The following is a 19216-nucleotide window of genomic DNA, read 5'->3' as shown; positions in this document are numbered from 1 at the left end:
GGCCGCAGTGCCGACAGGTCGCAATGCCGATAGCCCACAAGCAGAACCAGCTGAGCGAGGCGGCGTGCAGCGTGTCGGTGGAGCTAACCTCTCCCAGCCCCCACGCCAAACCTAACCTCCCCCCATGCCTAAACCTAACCTCCCCCAGACCCTAACCCAAAACCTAACCTCTCCCACCCCCACGCCTAAACCTAAGGTCGGCATTGCGGGTGGTCGGCATAGCGGGTGGACCCCGTCCAATAGACGATAGGGGTGTCAAAAATAATCGTTTATACAGTATACTGTAAGATGCATCGCGATGCGGACCTGCACGATTCTGCATCGATTCACAAATGTCAAAAATCGATTTTTTTCTTCTTTTTTTTTAATCAAATAAAATATAATGGAAGGACATACAGTTGTTTATTATGCCTCCGCCGGCGAAGCCAGGCCGAAGGCATTATGGATCCGGGTTGTCCGTACGTACGGCCGTCCGTACGGATGTCCGTCCGTACGTCCGTACGGATGTTTGTTAACGCGATATCTGAGGAACGCCTGGACGGAATTTCATCAGATTCGCCTTAAACATTCACTTAGGCTCAAGGATGATCTGATTAGATTTTGGTGGTCAAAGGTCAAAGGTCAAGGTCACTGTGACCTCTCAAACGCCATTTTCAAGCTTGTTAACGCGATATCTGAGGAACGCCTGGACGGAATTTCATCAGATTCGCCTTAAACATTCACTTAGGCTCAAGGATGATCTGATTAGATTTTGGTGGTCAAAGGTCAAAGGTCAAGGTCACTGTGACCTCTCGAACGCCATTTTCAAGCTTGTTAACGCGATATCTGAGGAACGCCTGGACGGAATTTCATCAGATTCGCCTTAAACATTCACTTAGGCTCAAGGATGATCTGATTTGATTTTGGTGGTCAAAGGTCAAGGTCACTGTGACCTCTCCAACGCCATTTTCAAGCTTGTTAACGCGATATCTGAGGAATGCCTGGACGGAATTTCATCAGATTCACCTTAAACATTCACTTAGGCTCAAGGATGATCTGTTTAGATTTTGGTGGTCAAAGGTCAAAGGTCAAGGTCACTGTGACCTCTCAAACGCCATTTTCAAGCTTGTTAACGCGATATCTGAGGAACGCCTGGACGGAATTTCATCAGATTCGCCTTAAACATTCACTTAGGCTCAAGGATGAACTGATTCCATTTTGGTTATCAAAGGTCAAAGGTCAAGGTCACAGTGACCTAACAAATGCCATTTTCAAGCTCGGTAACGCCATATCTCAGTAACACATTGACTAAATTTCTTCACATTTGGCTCAAATATCCAATTCTGCACAGAAACGCCTTGATGCAATTTCTTCCTATTTGGCTCCAACATCCACTTGGACTCAAGAATGAACTAATGGCGGAGGCATAAGTCCGCGTTGCGGTCGTTCTAGATTTAATTATGGATCATAATACAATGCAATTCTAAATGCACTTTTATTTTAAAAGTAGCCACACAGTGAGAAAAAAGAAAGTGAGAAAAAAAATCATGTATTCGGGAAAAAAAGTGATGCATCGATTTAAGATGCATCGAGATGCATTGAGATGCATCGATAATCGTTATCGAATCGAATCGTAGCCCTCTGAATCGTAATCGAATCGAATCGTGAGGCCAGTGAAGATTCACAGCCCTAATAGACGAGTGACTGTTTCGACCACGTGACATTGTTCAGAAAGTTTGCTGCGCTTGTGACAAATTGCTGTGTGAAAGAGAACCAGACCAAATGAAAATCACAACAATGTTGCAACTTCACCCCCCGAATCGCACCAAGTCCACCAGCTTATATGTGAAAGTGACCTCACACTTCAGGTAGTGATATCCTATACACACGGAGCTGGAGCGATAGTGATAATATATATTATCATATTATAGATATTTTTCCAGTCCAGAAAAAAGTGTGAGTTGAGACTGCTGTGGTGTGTCTGTTGAAGAGGGCGGTGCATTTGACACACTACCAGCATGCAACGCAACATGCAAGTTACCCGCTGAATAAGTGTCCACTTCTGTTATGACCTTTCAGTCTGGAATATGGAATATCTTTCAATAATCTTTATGACTAAAGGCCTAAAAGTAATCTCATGTGTAAGAAATTACTGTTCTTTCTACATTGAAGTAATTTTTTTTAATAATGAACTCGTTGGTTTTGGTTGGTTTGGTTTTATTTAGATTCAAGAGTGCCTTTTTGTTCTTGTGTGACCCTCAACAGGCTTTGAGAATCCCGGGCCACTTACTGATACTTATGCTTAAATTAACCCACTCATATTCTCGTTTATTTCAAGAAAAACATTTTGGCTAGTGGAAATTCTAATTGGCTGGTAACTTGAAAATCTAGCAGGAGGGGCACGGGGCTACTTTCTAATGCATGCAGACTGCACAGAGAAGAGAAGGGCATCTATTCGTCTCCTTAGCAGCTGCACAGCTGTTAGAGTATTAATATGCTTTGATGGGTCTAATTAGAAGCAAACATCAATTAAGATAAAAAAAAAAAGAAGAAACAAAAATGCAAAAAAAAAGTGGAAAATGTGTATTCAGTCTTCAGTCATTCTTAACACGTTCACTGCCAATGACATATTAATACGTCAAAAATAATCCAACGGTTGACTGCCAATGACGTATTAATACGTCAAAAAAATGTTTTTTTTTTTTTTTGACCGTGGGATGTGCATCTAACCCTTTTACATCTCTTATATAATTATTGGAGCCACCGAACGTTTACAACCCATTCCACCGACCCACTAAGTGGCGACAGTGCTCTCCTGACTAGAGGAAGGCAAGCAAAAAGCAGCCATTCTCATGAAAATGGATGGGGGAAAACGCTTTCGTTTTCGCGCTGATTGCTGGCGATGCGGGATTGCAAATTTGCATAATAGATTACAGGTGGAACACACTTTGAAACACGCAGCATAAATATGACCAGAATCGCAAAAGCTTCTCTCAACCAAAACTCCAAGAAGCGAGCGAGTCCATCCAGACTTCCTCAAACAGCGGCCGCGCAGACAGGCAGCAGCAGCAGCAAAGCAGTGAGACTGGTGACAAGCTTGTGACGGCCGCTGCAGCCAAGAAGAACGCCCACGGAGGGAGGAGTTGGAAGCAGAGGGGGGTTTCCTGCTGTTATGGAGGAAATTACTGTTCAAAACTATTGTTTAGATGTCTGACGTCTCACTGATGCCAAAAATGAATGGTTAAAGTGACTGTTCTATCGAATTTCACAAAAAGCCGTTTATCTCTGAATAATTTTTCTGACGCTGAAACCATGCTGTATTCAACTGCTAATGCTTACATAACTACTAACTCTACAAACTAACTCTTTTAGACAGAGAAAGCACACATTCTATTAGTTCTTTTGAGATATTGTGTGTTCACAAAATCTTAGCAGAAAAGAATCCTCGGGTCTTGAAAGATGAGCCAGAATCCTCAAAAAACCCCTCTGGCAGAAGCTAACTACAGTAAAAAAAAAACGTCTGGCAGTGAATGTGTTAAATGATGGGGTGCAGGTAAACAAAGTCAGCTTGTGGAGCCTTGTACAATGTCATTGTAGTGTCCAAATAACAACATGGAGTGGTCTTTTTTTGCCATGGCTTTGGCTGTGTCCTTTGTAATTAGCAGCAGTCTAGGGAAGGGCTGTTGAACGGCCTGGGCTCAATGCCAAGTCCTCAGGTCCCTCAACGCTATTAGATCCATGTTCGTTAACACAAAACAGCAGCTGCACACCTTGGTGTGTGACGGCCTGAAAAGACAGACCCACAAACCTGCCTACAGCTCTCTCTCATCCCCTAAATTGCACACTAAAAGGCCCCATCGGTTTGAAATTAAATGACCGGACAGTCTTTATTTCGTCACAGACGACACACACGAATGCACACGGCAGCCAGTACACACACACACACGAATGCAGACGGCAGCCAGTACACACACACGAATGCAGACGGTAGCCAGTACACACACATACACATGCAATTGAAGGCCCCTGTCAAATTTGTCCTCCGCGTTTGACCCATCCTGGCTCGTCCTCCTCCATGGTTCAAGCCAGGAGCGGTGGGCAGCTGCAGTGAAGCGCCCGGGGACCAACTTCTTTCAACCGCCACTGGTCAGATGACCATCTTCTGCATGTTTTTTAGTGGGGGTCCATATTGATGTTATATGGAGGAAGCCCCAGGGGAGCACGGGGAGAACATGCAAACTCCACACAGAAAGTCCCTTCCGTCGAGATAGCCCACCTGGGCACCAGGCACCGAAAGCATGGGAGGACATACCCGCAGTGCCAACAGCGTCCCAGGTGAGAATCGAACCCAGAACCTTCTTGCTGTGAAGCGAGAGCGTGCGAGGCGAGAATGCCACCATGCATGGGATTCTCAATCCTGACAGTTGGAGTTGTTGCGGTGAAGGTATTTCCCCTGGCGTGATTTATGGCGGCTGCATGCAGTAACTGTCAAAAAGACGCTGGAAGTCGCCGGATGATCTCACATGCTAATTTGCATATAACCTAGAGTCTCCGCTGAGGGAGGGAGTGGCTACTATACTGTATGCTGTGTGTGGGAAGTGCTGTGATCATCAGACAAACCAACATGGTGCAGAGGCAGAAAGACAGCAGCCTACAACCAACATGGTGCAGAGGCAGAAAGACAGCAGCCTACAACCAACATGGTGCAGAGGCAGAAAGACAGCAGCCTAGCTTGGCTCATAAACGGAGCTACTTCATAGAAACATCTGTGTTTCTCGTTTGAATGTGCGTTTGTTTCACCCGGCATCCCGGTTGAGTGGCGTTTGGTGTGTTTAAGCACCGTGATTGGCCGGTTGAGTGGCGTTTGGTGTGTTTAAGCACCGTGATTGGCCGGTTGAGTGGTGTTTGGTGTGTTTAAGCACCGTGATTGGCCCGAAGGTCCAAACACCGCCCAGCCGGGAAACTAGAGGCCATCTCACAAACATTAGTTGACTGACTGAATGACACATGACCTGAATTTGGCACGTGATGCCCTCGGTTACGCCGTGGGAAAAAAGGAAAAATATGAAGATAGCGGTGGTTGCTTGCCATCCACCGCGGTTGGCTTGTCTATAGTGAATATATATGTAAATATATATGTATGTCACACAGAGTTCTTTAAAATACCAGCAATTAAAATGGTTCCACTGTTAAAAAGGTGAGACAATGACAAATAGGTAAGTTTAAATGGTTTAATAATTAAAAGTGTATCCAAGTCAATAAAAACAATAATCAACAATTCCTAAAAGTCCAGTTAAATCCTAATAAAAATGTCCGAGGAGGAGAAGGCTCTGCTGGGGTGCTGTGGTGGGTAGAAGAGTCCAATGTCCGAGTCGCTGGCATCCCGTCACAGCACTCTGGTCCGAACCTTGGCTGGCTGTAGAGCTGCTGTGGAGGAGGAGAGGACACCTTCAGGCAGGAGCCACATTCAAAGAAGGTTGATGCACATGCACACAGGCTTGGTTGAGTCACGTTCCTTTACTTAGCTTATAGCGAGCGTTGAACAAAGTCTTTCCGTCCGTGGCGACTCGTCCGGCTGTGTCTGGTCAGGCTGCGTCGCGTTGGCCTCTGCGTCGTACTGGGCTCTGCTGTGAAAGAATAAATGATGCCCTCAGTCTGGATTTGCGTAGGGGTTAGCTCACACACACACAAGGCTTGGGTTCAGCTGATCACGTTCCTGTACTTAGCTGATCAAGCGCGTTGAACCAAGCCTTTCCGCCTCCGCGTCCCGTCTGGCGCTGTGTGTGGTCCGGGTCTGGTTCACCCACGTCGGTCCGTTCCAGCCACTCGTCCTGCCTCGATCCACTTGCTCTGCCTGTCTGTGTCAGTGCGCTCCTCTGTTGTTCTCCTCCCGTACACCTGTCTCCAATCATTTAAAAGCACATCTCCAAACACCTTGTCTCGTTGTTAACCAATAAGAATGTCTTGAGGCTGTAAGGGGGTGTGGTCAAGTCCAGGTTCACAGCTGTTCCCATTTACTGATCCATCACGTCAATCATGCAATTAACACACCAAACTCATGCAATAGTAAAATGAGAATGCCTAACTAAAACCACACAGCACACAAATAAAAAGCAAACAAATATCATTGATAAAATACTGATAAAACCCACGCTGTAGAATGATAAAAGCCACACAATAGAATATAAAATATAAGGATCATAGGACAAAGGATGTACCACTGTGACATGTACACAAAGCAATTATGCTTAGGGCACATAAACGGCCAGCAGCGATGCTGGCAGTGATCATAAAATAAATAGGTTCTACGACTTTAGGGTACCTTCAGTGTTGTTGAGAAACCTATTGAGGCTTGCTGAGTAAGCACTAAACAAATAAATGCCTCACAAGCAAAATCTTGTTTTCATCCTTGGAGATTCCTGTAATAATACTGGTTTAAACAGACAGGAGGGGTGGACTCCCTATGCACAACATGATCTATGGAGCATTTAGTAGCACTTTGCCTCACAGCGATAAGGTCCCAGGTTCGATGGTTCGATTTCCATTTTTTTTGCATGTTTGCAACGTGTCCTCCTGGGTTTCCTCCCACAGTCAGTCCCACAATTAGCCCTAGGTATTAATGTGTCTATCTGTGTTAGGCCTATCGTGATTCATGTCCCTCCTTACACAGCTACATCAAAACAGTCTGAAAATTGTAGCGCTGCAACGATTAGTCGATCGGCAGAAAATGAATCTGAGACTTTAAAAAAGAAATCTGTATCCACCTTATTTCTAGCGGCCATGATGCCTCTGGGTTTTTCTTCCGGTGTGATCCTCCCAGCCTTGTTGCTGACAGCTTGACACCCATCTGGGCGAACGGAGCAAATCACTAATCAGGTCCAGCTTGGCAAAAATCTCGTCGATAAATATCCCTTTAAGAGCGCAGTGCATTCATGGGTAATCGCCTACTGTGGCTAATATTAGCCGCTAGTTACTGTAGTTATGTTACATGGCAGTAAAACGCCACTCAATGACCAAGTCACTCAAATCAACTCTCAATAGCTGTCAAACTAAAGGAATTCCTGCAAAACCATTTACAGTTTTCAGATATACAACTGATTTTGTCATGATACAAAGCTGGTTGAAAATGGGCGGAGTGTTCCTTTAACCCTAGAACACTAACGTCGGGTGATTTTCACCCGGACAATTGAATTCACGTGATTTTCATTGTCTTGCTGCTGTCTGAGGTGGGCGGGTCCTTAGGTACCTTCAGGATGCTCACTGACGTCATTGAATGTAGGTTTTACTTCGTTTCGAACTCAAGCTCTCACTAGTGCCTACTTCGCTGCGTACGCAGCATTATGGAAGACTGTCATTTTTGCTCCAAAAATTACTTTTACATTAAAACCTGACCACGCCCCTTTAGGTGACGTGGTGCCCCCCTGGGCTGACTGGGCCTCCCACCTCGCCCCCGTGACTACGTCACGGCCAGTCACCCCAGGGGCCGCCACTCTTCGCTTCTTCCAGCCAGCAGGAGGACGTCGTTTTCTTAAGCTCCACGGTTAGCTCGAAAGTCAGCGCTCTTCAGAGTTTGGACAAATAGACTCGCTCCGGTTAATTTGCCCGCCTTCGAGAGGTTCGCGTGGATGAGATAAATCAGGATTCGGGGACCCGTTCCTGTTCTCTTCACCAGCGGCATCGGATCAAGTCATCCAAGCTAAGAGTATCTTCTTGCTAACTGTTGTTTTATAATACTGCCGCTGCGCAGTGCTGTATCACTGTCGCCGTACAGTGTATGTATTGACGTTTCCCCGGCTGGGTTAACGTTTGTTTGGCTCGAGCGCAAGACTCTGGTCTGCACTCATAACTTTTAGCTAGGTTGCACACGTGCAGAATAGCTTGTACCGTCAAGCACTAGAACAACAGGCTATTTAGCACAGTTGTCACAGTTAGCTAGCTTGCATCCGTGCTTGTACTACTGTTGCTAGGTACTGTAGGCGCCAGCTACTAGCTTAGCGCGCGCACGTTTCTCCGGCTGGAGTAACGTTAAATAGATAGCTAGCTAGTCGTCTCGTGCAGCTAGCAGCTAGCTTAGCACTCCAGCATCTTTACCGTTGCAAGCGACTGTAAACAGTCAGCTTACACGTTAACTCCCGCTAATTCTTGTACAGTCGGCGGATCTTGTTAGCGGGTTAGCTCCGCTCTCTCGCACAATGAACCGGGCGGCTGACATGAGACAGAGGGAGACAACCAAGAGCTGTGTTAGCTGTGAGGCTACTTTGGCGATCCAGGACCGCCACAGCCAGTGTGTGTTTTGCCTCGGGCACAACCATGCTAGTGACGCCCTGTTGAAGCCAGACTTCTGCCGGGCATGCGAGGGCTTTACCCTGGCCGTTTTACGGGAGAGAGCTATGCGCTTTGTCCAGGTGGGCCCGCGGCTTAGCCACGCACCTCCCGAGGGAGGCGCGTGCGGTGGGTCTGACCGCTCGGAGGAAGAGGAGTTGCCTGAAGAGCAGGGCTCCCCGGTCCTACCCGAACGGCAGAGTTTGAACTGGGGGGACGAGCCCATCGACCCTGTGATAGAACAGGGGGGGTTTTTCCCCTATGACCCCATCATTCCCCACCAGAACGCCCCCCAAGAGGAGTTGTCTGGCGGGGAGGATTGGGACCGCGCGACCGCGACCACCTCTCTGTTAGGGACCCGTTCGGAGGCTAGCCTCAACGAGCCCTATCAGAAGCAGTTTCTGGGGGTAATGTCTAGGGCTGCAGCCAAGCTTGGCATCGCTCGGGCCGAAACACCTCCGCCCCCCGAATCAGTGCTGCGGGGTTGCTACTACCAGCCGCTCCAGGCACCACAGGCACCTCGCCCGAAGCCCCGGCTGCCGGTCTGTATAGACGTGGTTCGCGCGGTGCAGTCAGGATGGGAAAGGCCTCAGGAGGCCAAGCCGCTCTGCGCGGGCATGGCTCCGTGGTCGGCCTTAGAGGGGGCGGATAAACTCGCGTTAACCGCGATGCCTCCTATCGAGGACATGGTGGCCAGACACCTGGCCCCTAACTCAGCGAGGCCTGCTTTGCCCTCTAAAGCGTGCCAACTTACAGCCAAGTTGGCCGAAAAGGCGTACTTGGCGGCGGGGCAGTCCGCCGCCATGACCAACAACCTGGCCATTCTGCAGGGCTACCAGGCGGTGCTCCTGCGGGACATGCAAGGTGACCCTGCCCCTGAGCTGTTTACAGAGCTCAGGATGGCCACGGATTACGCCATGCGTATGGTGGACTGCCTGGCGCAGAACAGTGGGAAGGTCATGGCCTTCTCTGTTCTCACCCACCGCCACCTGTGGCTAAATCTTACCCAGCTCCCTGAGCAGGATAAGAGGAGGCTGCTGGGGGCTAAGATCTCCCCGGGGGGCCTGTTCGGCTCCTCCGTGGAAGACTTGGCCCAGCGGTTGGAGACGACTAAGAGGGACTCGGCGGCGGTCCGCTCCTTCTTGCCCAAGCGGGCGAAGGGGGAGGACCGCCGGTTCCAGGTCCAAGCGCGCGCGCAGAGTCGTCCTCCGGGGCCTCCGCCGCCGCGGACCGCCCCGCGTCAGCGGCTACAAGTCTCACCGGCTAGAGCGCCCCCAGTGGATGCGCCCCACCCAGCCGCAGTGGGCCCATCATGGGTCCCACGGCAGACCAGGGTACGCGGCCCCCGCCCCCCAAAACGAGGAGGTGCGCGGGGAGCGGGTAACCAGTCCCGTACTTAGTCACCTCCCTGGGGAAGGGGGGGGGCTATGAGCCCACCGTCGTTGGAGCTCAGCGCTCAACTTCGGTCTGGGACTCAGCAGGGGGAAACCCAACCCAGCTCGCCAGGGCTTGGCTTCAGGGCCAGCCTTCGGCTTGTAGCTTTAGGGACAAGCCCACCGTCCTCGGTGCCCAGCGCCCGAGCCCGGTCGGGAGCTCTCCTTGGATCGCTTATCCGCCGTCAGGAGGCCCCCGGGACAAGCCCACCATCGATGGTGCCATGGGCCCATCGTTGGTCGGGAGCTCTCCTGGGGACCGCGCGAGCGGACGAGCCCGCATCCCGCGGTCAAAAGAGAGGCCTGCCTCCTTACGCCCCCCAGCCGGCGAAAGCCGCACGGCTGGGGGGTTTCGCCGGTTCAACACGCTCACAGGGCACGTCAGTAGGCGGAGCCCGCGTAAGAAACCGGCAGGGGGGCTTAGCCTCGTTGGTCCCGCCCCCCCCTTTTTCTTCCCCAACCAAAGCACCGGGTCCCCCGGTGCCCAACAATATACTAAACAGACCATCGTTGCCCGACAGGCTCGAGGCCTGGGAGCGTCTGTGTTCCCCGTCCCCGTGGCTGCGGCGCACCCTTCGGAAGGGTTACGCCATGCAGTTTGCCAGGGCCCCACCCAGGTTCGACGGGACCCACGATACGGTCGTGGAGGGGGAGTTTATAAACATACTCCACAAGGAGGTCATGTCGCTCCTCGCCAAGGGGGCGATCCGCTCGGTCCCCAAGGCAGAGGTGCGCTCGGGTTTCTACCACAGGTACTTCGTCGTGCCCAAAAAGGACGGCTCCATGCGTCCAATTCTGGACCTCCGGCGCCTCAACAAGACGCTGAGGAAGCTCCCGTTCCGAATGCTCTCTTTTCCCCACCTCTTCAACGCGTTGAGACAGGGGGATTTCTTTACTTCCGTGGACCTGAAAGATGCGTTCTTCCATGTCCACGTGGTCAAGAGACACAGGAAATACCTGAGGTTCTCCTTCCTAGGGAAGGCTTACGAGTTCTGTGTCTTGCCTTTCGGCATGTCATTGAGCCCGCGAACCTTCACGGCTTTCGTGGAGACGGCCTTGGCTCCCCTCCGCGCGAGAGGGGTTCGCATCTTCCTTTACCTCGACGACGCTCTTATTGTGGCCGGCTCGAGGATCGAGGCCATGAAACATACCAAGGTGGTGACCGATCACCTGCAAACCTTAGGGTTTATGGTGAATTGGAAAAAGAGCTGCCTCGCCCCAGAACAGACGGCGATCTTCCTGGGGCTCGAGTTGAACTCCCGGGCTATGCGAGCCCGCCTTTCGCGGGAGCGACAGGCGCGCACGGTGCGGACAGCGAGGACATTAAGTCGATGCTCCTCGGTGTCAGTGCTTCAGTGCACAGTTATGTTGGGCCTGATGGCCTCGGCGCTGCATGTGCTCCCCCTGGGGAGGCTACACATGCGTCCGTTCCAGATCTGGTTCCTTGCGTTGCGCTTGGATCCAGCCAGGGACCGTCATCGCAGGGTGCCTATGACAGGTCAGGCCCGCCTGGCTTTGGCCATGTGGGCAGACCCCCGTTACCTATCGAGGGGCACTCGATTGGGCCCGGTCCCGCTCAGGCTAGTGATTCGCACCGACGCCTCCCTCTGGGGTTGGGGTGCGGTGTGCGGGTTTCTGTCGGCGAACGGCCGGTGGGAAGCCCAGGAGCATCGCCACATAAACGTATTGGAGCTGGAGGCGATCCGCCTCGCTCTGCTTCATTTCCAGCGAGTCATACATGGACGCCATGTGCTGATTCGCTCGGACAATATGGCGGCGATCGCCCACCTGAACAAACAGGGCGGTGTGCGGTCGAAGGCTTTGAACCGGTTAGCGGCGGAGATTCACCTGTGGGCGTACCCCCGTCTCCTGTCAGTGTCGGCGGTCTTTCTGCCGGGACGGCTGAATTACGGTGCCGACCTGCTGTCTCGAGGCTACCCCCGTCACACGGAGTGGTGCCTCCACCCTCAGGTGGTGGAACAGATTTGGGCCAGGTTCGGTCGTGCCCGCGTCGATCTCTTCGCATCGCGGCGCGCGACGCACTGCCCATTGTGGTTCTCAATCCAGGAGGACAGCCCCCCGTTGGGACACGACGCGTTGGCGAACGCGTGGCCACGGGAGGGGCTCTATGCGTTTCCACCGATCCCCCTGATCCGTCAGGTGTTGGACAGGGTGAGGGAACAGCGTCTCCGGCTCGTTCTAGTGGCCCCGTTCTGGCCCAGGCAGACATGGTTTGCGGACCTGGTCTCCCTGGCGCAGGGCCCGCCGTGGGCATTGCCGGTGCGGGCCGATCTCCTGTCCCAGGCGGAGGGGGAGGTGTTCCACCCCTCCCCAGGCAGGTGGAAACTAGCAGTCTGGCTCCTGAACGGGACCAGTTGCTAGCACAGGGCTTGCCTGACAATGTGGTGCGCACTATTCAGAGTGCTAGGGCCGCTTCGACCCGCACCCAGTATGCGTACAAGTGGCGGGTTTTTTCGCGATGGTGCACAAGTAAGGGTGTGGATCCAGTGAACTGCAGCGTGCGTCCAGTTCTCTGTTTCCTTCAAAGCTTGCTTGACGCGGGGCAGTCCCCGCAGTCGCTTAAGGTGTACGTAGCCGCGATTTCGGCTTGCCACATGGGGATTGAAGGGACCCCCGTGGGGGTGTGCCCTTTGGTCTCGCGCTTCATGAAGGGGGCGCGTAAACTGCGCCCGCCGGTGCGGTGCGTTTTTCCCAAATGGGACCTGGTTACGGTGCTGGACGGGTTAACGGGTCATCCGTTTGAGCCCTTGGACTCCGCCGATTTAAAGGTTCTGTCCTTAAAGACTGCGCTGCTGCTGGCCTTATCGTCAGGGAAGAGAGTCAGTGACCTGATTGCCCTCTCGGTACAGCAGGCCTGTATGGTTTTTGGGGACGATGGGCGCAGGGTTACGTTGCGACCTAACCCGGCGTACCAGCCCAAGAATATTAATGCCAGCTATAGGTCTATGGTAATAGACTTATCGGCATTCTGTCCCCCGCCGTTCAGTTCGGGTGAGGAGAGACGTTTGCACATGCTGTGCCCCGTAAGGGCGCTCTCGGCCTATGTGGCTAGGACGCGCGCTTTACGCATTACAGATCAGCTGTTGGTTTGCTTTGGGCAAAGGGCCCAGGGCGGACCCCTTTCCAAGGATCGCTTATCACACTGGATAGTGGAGGCGATCGCGTTGGCATACTCTGCCGTGGGCAAGGTTCCACCGGAGGGTATCAAGGCGCATTCTACGCGAGGTGTTGCGACATCCTCTGCGTTGTTGCGTGGTGTGTCGGTGAAGGACATGTGTGCCGCGGCCTCATGGTCCTCTCATCACACTTTCGTCAGGTACTACAGTCTCGACGTGTCCGGTTCGCAGTTTGCGCACGCGGTGCTGTCGGTGGCAAGAAAGTAGTATCGTTGCCACTCTAATATGTCAGACGGTTAGGCATAAACGTTGCCATATGGCCGTGGTTCACCGGTGCCTTTCGGGTCGCCCTGTGGGGTGCTCCCGGCAGCAAGGTCGGTTGAATGGAGGCACTAGTGAGAGCTTGAGTTCGAAACGAAGTAAAACGTTAGGGTTGTGCTACAACCCAGGTTTTACGAGTGAGAACGAGAGCTCTCACTACCCAGCCTTGCTGCGTCGATGCGTCTCTGGGTGCGTCGGATCTCAGCTGGCTGGAAGAAATGAGTGGCGGCCCCTGGGGTGACTGGCCGTGACGTAGTCACGGGGGCGAGGTGGGAGGCCCAGTCAGCCCAGGGGGGCACCACGTCACCTAAAGGGGCGTGGTCAGGTTTTAATGTAAAAGTAATTTTTGGAGCAAAAATGACAGTCTTCCATAATGCTGCGTACGCAGCGAAGTAGGCACTAGTGAGAGCTCTCGTTCTCACTCGTAAAACCTGGGTTGTAGCACAACCCTAACGTTTGTTTCCCTGCTCCCATTCATGGTTTTTTCTACCGGCCACGTGTTCGGGTGATTTTCACCCGACGTTAGTGATAGAGGGTAAAATATCTTCTGGTTAGTTACAATGGTATTGTGGTGACTTTTTTTTTTTTTTCACCACACAAGTCCCATGAATGGGTGGACCGAAGGAGAAGTTGGGAGCTCCTGTTATTTTGGGTTTATTTTTATTTTTATAGTGATTACCTAATTTTTCCAGAATTTGACATATTTTTTATAGTGTCCCCCATAATAAACTTTTTTGTGTTTTTTGTGATATTTCACATTTAAAAACAGAAGAAGAGTACCTCAATTTGCCATGTATTGTTGTACTTTAAGATATTTTGATGAGAAGTATGTTTTATGGGGTATATCGCATCGGGTGAAATGCACCCGACGTTAGTGATGGTGTGACTTTAAATCACGTTAGTGTTCTAGGGTTAAGACAAATTAATTAAGAAAAAAATAATCATACATTGATCTCGTTCCAGCTTCTTAAATGTGAATATTTCCTGGTTTCTTTAGTCTTCTCTGACAGTAAACTGATTATCTTTGAGTTGTGGACTGTTGGTCAGGACAAAAGAAGACATTTGAGGATGTCGTCTTTAGCTTTGGGGGAAAAGCGATCAACATTTTTCACCATTTTGTGACATTTTACAGACCAAACGACTAACCGATTAGTCGAGAAAACAATAGACAGATTACTTGATTAGTTGCAGGCTGCAGCCCTAGAAAAGTGTACAATGAAATTTATAAATGATGAATGAATTGTTAATTGTTGATCTGAAGGCAGTAATGTGACCCATTTCTACAGTTGAATAGGCGAGGTGGGTCGTGCTATCACTAAAGAATATCAGTAGTGTGGGTTTCAGTGGGGGGTTTTAGTGATTCAAGATTCAAGATTTTTATTGTCACTCCGTAGTACAAGTATCATGTGTGAAATTCTTGTGCTGTAGACTCCGTTACAACATGGTGCAAAAAATAAAGAAACCAAAAAAAAAAACAAGAGGCAACAAGCAATAAAGCAGTAGACACGCCACAGACAGTGGTGTATTCACTGCACATGTGCAAATGGCATGAACATACTTTAAACATAATTAAACATAATAACATTCTGTTAGGTGCAAGTAGCATATACCTAATTAAACCCAGTTTAATTAGGTATAGTTAGTGACCCATGTCTAAATATGATAGACAAAAGTGATGATAATAATAATAAAATTCTATCACTTGCAGTGTTGGGCAAGTTACTTTCAAAATGTAATATACTACATATTACTAGTTACTTTCAATTGAAAGTAATACATTGCTTTACAATATTACTGTCTGTGTAGAGTAACTCGTGACATATTATACTACTTTTGCATTACTTTCACCGTAATAACAGCAGTAGCAGAATGACAAAGCCACGCTGGAACCATCCTGAAATATAATTCCAACCGTCATTTGATTAGGAAATGATTGTATCTTTATTTAAATTTTGGTTTAAAAAAGTAACTAGATTTGTAACTTGTGTTACTTGACAAAGTAACTGGTATAATATTACTGGAATCCTATTGGTAATAAGTTATATTACTGAGTTACTGCTAAAAGTAATATATTACATGTAATATGTTACTTTTGTAATGCGTTACACCCAACACTAGGGGTGTCACGATACACTCAGTTCACGATACGATACGTATCACGATACTGGGTTCACGATAACGATACGATACGATACGATTTTAACAATATTTTTTTAAACTTGAATAATGACAATATATGACTGGAAAAGTAGTATTTTATTTGAAATGCACAAATACAAAACATGCTGTTGTGGGAAATTGTTATTACAATAACAACTAGAAAAAACATGAGATTGGAGATAAGGCTTATCTTGAAATAGAATGAGTTTATCTTTATCTTTATTACGGATCCCCATTAGTCATCACCGCAGCAACAACTAGTCTTCCTGGGGTCCACACACAACAAAACAAAACAATACATACATACATACATACATACATACATACATAACATCGCATATAAAAATACATTCAATGCACTAACATAGTATCACTATCAAATCACAAAAATATAATAAAAGGAATTAAATTCTCAAACAGTCATATCCTTAGTGTACATTACAGTAGGCCTATCTATATTTTAATGTAAACTTATTTCTTTTTGTCTTAATGCTGTTTTCAATTTCTTTTTAAAACTTATCTTACTGGTAATCTGTGTTAGATGTACTGGCAATTTGTTCCAATGTGACATGGCTCTATATAACACAGTTTTCTTCGCTGCATTTGTTTTTGGTAATGGCAGTGTGAAATTTTCACCACAGGCATGTCTAGTATTATAATTGTGTCGATCATAAGTGTATGTTAGTTGTGAATACAAACAGATAGGTTCTCTTGAGATATAGATATTCCTAAGAAACAAGATCAGGCTGCAATACAGTCTGTCTTCCACCTTCAACCACGACAGCTTGGTATGCATCCCTTCCACACTGTTTCTCATTGAGCAGTTCAGGGCCAGCCGTGCCGCTCTGTTCTGAGTGAGCTGGATCTTATTGAGCTCTTGTTTTGAGGCATTAGACCAGACAGCTGGACAGTAATCAAGGTGGGAGAGAACTAATGATTGTATCACTTGTTTCAGTATCAGATCAGTTAGAAGAGAACTACACCTTCTGATGATTGAAATACCTCTGCTCATTTTGGCAACCACATTGTTGGTGTGAGTTGACCATGAGAGAGTTCCATCAAGTGTGACACCCAATAGCTTTGCCTCTCTAACTTGCTCAATAATGGTTCCGTCTAGAGATATACTTAGCTTCTCTTCTTTTCTCAAAGCATGCTTGGATCCCAATATTAGACTCTTGGTTTTTGAGATGTTTAACTTCAGCCTGTTTTCAGACACCCACATAGACACTAGGTCCAATTCTCTCTGAAGGACTTTGTTAAGCTCTTCTATCTTGCCTGCTGATGCATACATTGTAGTATCATCAGCATACATAATCATAGATGTATTTTCTAATACACATGGCAAATCATTTGTAAATATGGCGTAGAAGAGGGGCCCCAGGCAGCTTCCCTGTGGAATTCCGCACTGTAGTGATTTAAAGTTGGACAGGGTACCATTAAACATAACACATTGCTGTCTATTACACAGATAGCTTTTTATCCAGTTAACAGCTGCAGTTCTGAATCCATATGCAGTTAATTTGATAAGCAGCAACTCATGATCTATAAGATCAAAAGCTGCACTGAAATCCAGCAGAACAGTGCCCACCATTCGCTTCCTGTCAATTTGTTGTAACCAGTCATCTGTTAATTGTGTTAAAGCTGTACATGTAGAATAACCCTCCTTATATGCATGTTGGAATTCAGAATTGATGTTGTTCTCTGAGAGGTAGTGTTGAATCTGTTTAAAAACAACACCTTCCATGATTTTGCTTAACACTGGCAAGATACTAATTGGTCGACTATTCACTCCATTAAAAGGCTGTTTGGCATTTTTGGGAAGCGGAGTGACCCGAGCTATCTTCCACATTTGAGGAAAAACACCTTCATTTAGACATAGATTAAAAATATGACACAGTGGCTTTGCTACAATTGTGGCTGCCAGCTGGAGCAGTTTACCATCTAGGTTATCATGACCACAAGGTTTATCACACTGTATGGACAAGAGAAGCTTTTCCATTTGCTCTAGAGTTATATCCATAAAATCAAATTCACATGTTTTGTTATGCATAATATGTTGCTTAATTATTGATTCAGACAGCTTACCATCCACTGGCAACATTTGATTCCTTATTGTCTCCACCTTATCAATAAAATAATTATTAAAATGATTAGCTATATCTCGAGGTTTGGTGATAAATCCACCAGCTGCTTCTATAAAGGAGGGCATCGTATTAGTTTTATTCTTTCCCATGACCTCATTAAGGGTTCTCCATAACTTTTTGCTGTCACCTTTAATTTCTTCAAACTTTGATTTATAGTATAGTTTTTTCTTCTGAGTATTCATTTTGGTGACTTTGTTTCTCAGAAAACGGTAGGCCTGCCAATCATCTGAGCAACCTGATGCAATAGCAGCTTTTTTCAGTTGATCCCTCTCTTTCATACAGCTTCTCAACTCCAAGTCAAGCCAAGAGGCTTTAGTTGTTTTGACCGTTAATTTCCTCATAGGGGCGTGCTTGTCACAGATGGATGAGAACAATTTCATAAATAATTCTAAGGCATTCTCTGTGTTTGTTAATTTAGTCACAATATCCCATCGTATCTCATTCAAGTCTTCAACAAATACATTTTCACAGAAATTATTGTACATCCTTTTGTATATTACTTTAGGCCCAGCTTTTGGCACCTTTGTTTTCCTTGCTACTGCAATGATGTTATGATCACTAAAGCCTACTGGCACAGATATTACTTTTGAACACATCTCCACAAAGTTTGTGAAAATGTGATCAATGCAAGTTGAAGATCTTCCTGTGCACCTGATGTTAACTCTTGTTGGTGTATTAACAATCTGTGATAGATTGCAAACACTGGCCACATCACTTAATTTATTTTTTAATGTACATGTTTTAGATAGCCAGTCAATATTAAGGTCTCCAACAAAATATATTTCTCTGTCAATATCAGTAACCCTTTGTAGCATTGTGCATACATCTTCTAGGTACTGTATATTTGAGCTAGGTGGTCTGTAGCAGCAGCCTATTAGAATTGGTTTAAGGTGAGGTAGATGAACCTGTAGCCATAGCATTTCCACACCAGGTGCACTTAGATCTATTCTGACTTTAACAGGTATATGTTCTTGAATATAAAAAGCAACACCTCCTCCATACTTATTTCTATCAAGCCTGTATAAGTTGTACCCCTGTATTGCAACTTGATTGTCATCTATTGATGTGTCTAGATGTGTCTCAGATAAGGCGGTAACATGTAAAGCATTTTCAATTAGCACAGAACTCAATTCCTGCACCTTGTTTTTTAGACTACAAATATTTAGATGGGCTATTCTTAGTCCCTTCTTCGGTAGTTGGAGAGTCATTATAGCATGTTATCAATACAACGTAAAGATATACAGTCAATATAAACATGAACTTTATCTTTGTCAGATTGATAAGAAAAAAACAGAATAAAAGAGAAGCACAACACAGACATATAACAGGATACAAAAATAAAACAACAAAATTGCATTTCTATGCAAATTTGTCTAACTCCTTCAAGCTCCTGACCATCAACACTTTTGCTTGCTCAGGTGTACCATTTAGCTTTATGTAGATTTTGCAGTTGGATGACCATGTTGCTTGTATTTTATTCTCTTTGCGCAGGTACCTAGCTCTTTTGGCAATATCAGCGTTGTTCTTGGTTAAATGTTCATTCAGGTACACATTTGTTCCTCTGAGCATCTTACCCTGTCGCAAAAGATTAATTTTAAATTTTCTATTTGCAAACCTCATGATGATGACTGCTGGCTTACTTTTGTCTTTTTGGAGAAGAGGGTGACAAGCTTCTATATTATCTTTGTTTATGCTAATTCCCTTGTCTTGGAGGAACTCT

This window comes from Poromitra crassiceps (assembly GCF_964638095.1).
Source record: "Poromitra crassiceps genome assembly, chromosome: 3".
NCBI classification, from domain to species: Eukaryota; Metazoa; Chordata; class Actinopteri; order Beryciformes; family Melamphaidae; genus Poromitra; species Poromitra crassiceps.
The sequence above is the reverse complement of the archived record's forward strand: the minus strand, read 5'-3'. Positions refer to the sequence as shown.